This window comes from Natrix helvetica (genome assembly GCF_964273705.1).
Source record: "Natrix helvetica genome assembly, chromosome: 5".
Classification (NCBI taxonomy): domain Eukaryota; kingdom Metazoa; phylum Chordata; class Lepidosauria; order Squamata; family Natricidae; genus Natrix; species Natrix helvetica.
In genome coordinates, this window is record NC_138551.1 from 153,903,892 (window position 1) to 153,909,891 (window position 6,000).

The following is a 6,000-nucleotide window of genomic DNA, read 5'->3' on the forward strand; positions in this document are numbered from 1 at the left end:
GCCCCAGCCGGCAGTGGATACGGGGAAGAAGGACGGGCGACGGGTGGGAACTAATTTCCTGATGATTATGGCATTTCCTAGCAACAGCCAATCAGGGCCGGCCCCTTTTTGCCTGCCGTATTTTATGCAAATAAGTTTCGGAGGGGTCTCCTCTCCCCCCACCCCCTTTTTTTAATCACGCCGGGGTCAGTCAAGCGGCATCACCGGCATTGTTGCTGCGATAGACCAAGAGGGGGAATTTGCATGCCAGGGAATTCACGCCCCACCTGGAGGAGACGGCAAGGAGGTCACGGATGGGGAATGCGGGAAAGGGGACAGGAGGACCCCCTCCCTCAAAAGGTCCTTGGCAGGCAGGGACTTTAACAGCCCAGGCCACAGCAGAAACCGGCTCCTTCACAGGTCCATGAACCAAATAACAACAGAACAACAGAATAGCAAGACGACAGAACAACAGAATGGGAGATTTGACAGAATAGCAGAATAGCAGAATGACAGAACGACAGAATGACAGACTAAGAGAATATCAGAATGACTGAATGACACAATAGCAAAATGACAGCAGAATAGGAGAAGGACAGAATGACGGAATGACAGAAATAGCGGAACAATAGAACAACAGAATAACAGAACAGCGGAATGACAGAACAACAGAGTTGGAAGGGACCTTGGAGGTCTTCTAGTCCAACCCCCAGCCTCAGCAAGAGACCCCAGAGACCACTTGCCCCTCCCCAGAAAGAAATGCCTCACCCAGCAATGCCTCCGGAGCAGCCGGCAGATTTTTCAAAGTTTTTGTTGGGGGCAGCCTGGGCAACCCTGGAATGGATTTCATCACCCCCACCCCACCTCCCACCCCCACCCCACCCCGCTCTGCCCCTTGAAGCTGGACAGGCGGGGAGGAAGCCCACCCAGGGGGCAAAAATGGAGAATTCTTCACCAAAGGAATAAGAGAGAAGAGGCAGTGGTGGGAAGAGGGGGGGTCATGCCTTGCATTAATTCAACCCCTGGAGTAGGAAGCACTCAGGGGACCCCTCCCCACCCCCCACCAGGCCATTTATCTCCCCTAATTGTTTCATTTTTACAGCCAGTGTCCTCTGGAAAGGATTCTACTCACTGGTCACTGGAATCTCTCCCCCCCCCCCCATTGATCCTCTGCTGATTTCCAGTGGGTTCATTAGCATATCAATTAGCCATTTCAGAGAAGATCAAAGGGGGGGAGGGGCACACGCCAGAGGTAAATTGATGTGGATTTAGGAGACCTTTTCCTCCTCTCTTATCATCCCATCCTAAGACCCCTCTGGAAAAGGCTCTGCCTCCCCTAAACAAGGAGCCCACAATTCTCACCCCTTTGGAGAATTGAGGCTGGGGGCTTGGAGAGGCATAGGGGACATGGACACGGACACGGACACACACAAAAGGAAAAAAAACCCTTCCTTTAAAAGGAAAAAGACTTTAAGAAGATGCTGGAGAGCCATTTGTCTGAAATGGTATAAGGTTTCCTGCCTAGGCAGGGGGTTGGACTAGAAGACCTCCAAGGTCCCTTCCAACTCTGCTATTGTATTGTATTGTAAGACTTTAAAGAACAGGAGGAAGTTGTGTCTGCCGACCCCGATATAGCTAGTCCTCGACTTGTGGCCACAACTGGGAATCAGACATTCTGTCACTAAGCAAGACTGCTGTAAAGTGGGTTATCCCTGCGTCCGATTTGGTGACATTTTGGCCAAGGTCATTAAGAGAGACATTAAGGTCACAAAAAGGGATCAGGTGAGCCCAGGACTGTTGCAAATAAGATGCCAGTTGCCCGAATTGCCATCAGGGGGGGCATTGTGATGATGGCCATAAGTGCGAGGACAGGCTGTAACTTGTTTTCTTCAGCATCGTGGTTACGTCCGGACGGTTGTAAGTAGAGGACTCCCTGTGAGGGTAAATATTGTTACGTCCGACCATTTGCACTGGGGCCTCAGTGACGTTCGAAGTTGAAACGGCATTGGAAAAAGTGGCTTACGACCGTTTTTTCACACTTATGACCATCACCGTGATCACATGAGCAAAATTCAGACGCTTGGCAACTGGTTCGTATTTACGACGGTCGCAGTGTCCTGGGGGGGGGAGGGTCACACAATTCCATTTTGGGACCTCACCTTCTGAGGAGCCAAGTCCAAAGGGGAGCCAGATTCGCTTAAAAGCCGCGCGACAAACTTAACAACTGCAGGTCGTAAAATGGGGCAAAACTAAATTTTACCAACCGTCACGCTTAGCAAGGGAAATTTTGGGCCCCCACTGTGGCCATTGGTCCCCCATATGCAGGCAATCAGGACGGGTCTTAAGCTGCCCCGATGGGCCCCTCCTGCCTTCCTACCAAGCCTCCCCTTTGGGGCTCCAGGAGTAAATTTTGCACAACCCCCCCCCCCACGTTAATCTCGAAGGGGGGGGGGCTTCTTTGCCATCCAGGCTGCTCCAGCTGCTCCTGCAATTTAATGATGATTAAACATCGGGGAAATTGATCGTAGCTCTCTGATCCAAGCCAGATGCCGCGTCTTCTGCCTTTGTTTACCTCGGAAGAGCACCGCTGGGCATAAAGGGGGGAAATGCATGCATGTATGATAAAACGCCTTCCTCTGCAGCTACAAAGAGGATACGCGGAGCATAAGCTCTACAGCCACGGAGAGATGAGAGTATAAGGAGAATTAAAGACGCATCTTAATTCTCACAATTAAGGAATTGTGAAACTCACAATCGGAAAGGACGCGGGATGAAAGGAAGCAGGGAGGCTGGAAAACTCAAAGCCCCCCCCGCCCCAATTCCCACATTACGTCGCAAGGGGAGTGTCCAGCTGAACCGAATCCCAGAATTCCCCATCAGGATGTTCCTCCCACCCCCCCACCCCACCCCCCACCCTGAGGGGCCCAAAGTGGGAGTTGGAAGGCCAGGGGAAATAATCCTGGCTTCTCCAACCCAAATTCCCACAGGACGGAGGGAGGCAGAATTTGGGGAGAAAGAGGGGAAGCTGAACGCAACTGACACAACTGGCACAACAACACAACGCAGCAGCCGTGGAGGGTCGCCAGGCTGAGCGCCCCTTTGCGTTTGCAACTCCAGTAACAAAGAGCCCCCCCTCCCCCCAACTAAAGAGATCCAAACATTAATGAAGGCTGATTCCCGCACTAGGTTCTTCCCCCCGCAGTCCCCAAAGTGGGTGCTGTGCCGTCAGCACTCTGGACTTCCAGGCGCTGTGGAGTTCTTGGTTGTGTCCCCTGGGGCAGGGCAATTAGCTCTCCATAAAAGTGTGGGGGGGGGGGGAAGCATCTGGAAAAAAATTAAAAATTCCCTCCCCCTCCCCTCCGGTTCTACATCTCATCTCCATCTCGTTTACCCCCCAGGGACGCTGCAGTTCAGTTCAGTTAGTCCTTGACTTACGACCAGAATTGAGCCCAAATTTTCCGCCGCTAAGCAAGGCAGTCTTTAAGTGAGTTTGGCCCCATTTTACGACCTTTCTTGCTGCGGTCGTGAAGCGACTCACCGCCATTGCTAAGTTGCAGCAGTGGTTGTGAGTGTGAAAAGTGGTCCAAAGTCACTTTTTTTCAGTGCTGTTGTAACTTCCAACCGTCACTGAATGAACTGTTGCAAGTCGAGGACTACCTGTCGGAATAAGGGGATCCCAAGGCCGCAGGACGCCACAACTCTGCAACGTTTTCCTAACAACAGCAGCCGGAACTCTCACAACCACAGCCGCACACAAAGCAGGCGTTGTGCTTTGCAAGTGCATCGCTTAGTGATGGAGTCGCCAGTCCCACTTTCCGTCGTTAAGCGAGGATGGTTTGTATTATGATGACCTTCCTCCCGAGCGCCTCTTGTGTGAAGGCAAACAAAGAGACAGACAATTGTTTGACTTTTCTTTTTTTGAATGGGCCTGAAAGGGTCTTTGTGTCTATTTCTCTATCAATCTGTATCCATTTCAAAATGTAAATTTCGGTTTTGCTACTTGTTTCTTTTACAGAGGTGTCCTATCTTGGCAACTTTAAGGCTTCTCCAACTCCCAGAATTCCCTGGCGATAAGATATTCCCTTCGGTCCCCATTCTCTGCCTGCTCGCTCTCCTCTAGTCCCTTCCTCTGCAATCTCTCTGCTGTGAAGAGTGGGAGAAAAGGAACACAGGCCTGGCCGGCTGGGGAATTCTGGGAGTTGAAGTCCACAAGTCTTACAGTTGCCAAGGTTGGACACCTCTGACCACAGGGCCCTGTGAATCCCACAATGCCCCAGCTGGATATGAATCCTGGGATATGTAGTCCCAATCCCTCCGGGGAGCCATAGCAGTCAAGTGGGGATGCAGAAGGGAAGGTGAGGCTAACAGCGAGCAGCTGTCCCAGCACACACACACACACACACACACACACACAAGAATTTCAAAAAGGGGACTTTCCAATCGGTTAATCGGTTGTCTCATTTTGAAACAAATACACAAAACACAGTTTCCGCTTAGCCACTAGACACACACACACACATACACCCAGAGGTTTTGGAGATGGCATGGGGGGGGGGTGTCTTCTGGTTATGAACAAATGGCGATGCGTCTTTCAGCCACGTAGCAGGAAAGGGATCCCGTTTGTGGCTTGTTCATCAGTGGAACTCCCCACCACAAGACGTGGCATGCAGGAAAGGTGTCCAAGAGAAACAAGGAGGGATGGAGAGGAATGACACCTCCCTGACATTGAGACAACAGCCCCCCCCCCCTAATTCCCAGCTGCTGGGGACTCTGGGTGTTGTAGTTGGCCACATTTGGGGAGCTCGCAAAGGAAGGTTCAAGATTCTTGATTTTGTGGAGTTGGAGGAAAGCAGGATGAATCCTCCAGGGTCAATCATAGTCTACCCCCAAATGCTGGGGGTCAGGGGGCAAAGGTCGATGGGCATCTATTCACCTGCAGCTTCCTGGACATGGGGGGGGGGGGTTCAGGTTCAGTCACTCCTCCCAAACCCCCCCCATTGCACAAGGCCACAAAATCTAGGGCTGGAGATGTGGGACCCCCCCCCCCAGTTTCCCCTCCCTTCTCCAAACACCCTCCTCCATGGATTGCTAGGACTGTCTTTTATGGAGAGCCTCCCCATTCAAGAGCAGCCTTCTTTTGCAGAGGAGGGATCCCCTATTCCTCCCCCCTCTCCCCAGTGCCTGCTCAGCGGCTGCTGTACCCAGCCTCCACCTTCCGGACCTCAACACCCATCATCTTGTGCCACATACACCCACCCCCCCAACAGGCTGCTTGCAAAGAGATGGGGACCTCCTCTCCCATCGTCCCTTCCCGCAGGCAGGCCGCGGCTGATGGGAGTCGGAGTCCCCAGCAGGGAACAAGCGGCAACCTCTGCCCGGCCAATAGCTGCCAGATGTACCTGCAGCCTGCGGAGAGGATGATGGAGCTGGCAGTCCCGTCCGGAGGTCTCGGGGGGGGGGGGCGCCTCTGCCTAAGGATCCCCCTCCCTCCACCGCCCGCCTTGGCAATGCCAGGCCCGGAGCAGCAGCCCGGGGAGGGCGGGGCGCCAGACCCTGCAGACCCCGGCCCACCCAGGTGCCAGCCCTGCCAGCCCCCCACCCCGAGCGCCCCGTTGGGGCTTACCTGCTCTCCGGCTCGCCCGCGCAGCCGCCCCCGCTGCCAGCCAGCCCGGCCAGCCGGACGCGCAGCAGCCCCGTCCGACCCCCGCCGCAAAGCGGAGCAATGCCAGGGCTCATTCCAGCGGCCGTCACGTGCGCACCCCCGCCAATGGCAGCCGCCCGACTCCCCCCTCCCTCCCCACGCCTGGGACTCACCGAGGGGGGGGGAGGAGGAGAGAAAATGCCAGGCATGACCCGGGCGGTTGCCATGGCAACTAAGAAACGGGGGGGCGCCGTCCCCCGCCTGCTTCGCATTCTCCCGGGCCAAATGGGAAATGAAAGGGGGGGGGGCGGCGGCAGAAGGGTTGCGGACGCAAGGGAGGCATGCAAACACGCGGGAGGGGGCGCCAGATGTGGATCCGC

At 54.6% G+C, this 6,000-nt stretch overlaps 1 protein-coding gene across 4 annotated transcripts in view; it reads right to left on the reverse strand.

Moving 5' to 3' along the window:
• The window catches only part of PHC2 (polyhomeotic homolog 2), a 34,243-nt gene extending 28,536 nt beyond the window's left edge, over positions 1–5,707 (reverse strand). For all 4 annotated transcript variants that reach the window (XM_081954931.1, XM_081954930.1, XM_081954932.1 and 1 more), the window contains exon 1: positions 5,603–5,707. The gene's annotated coding sequence lies outside the window, so the exon portion shown is untranslated. The remainder of the gene's footprint in view (positions 1–5,602) is intronic.
• Positions 5,708–6,000: the final 293 nt, after the last annotated feature.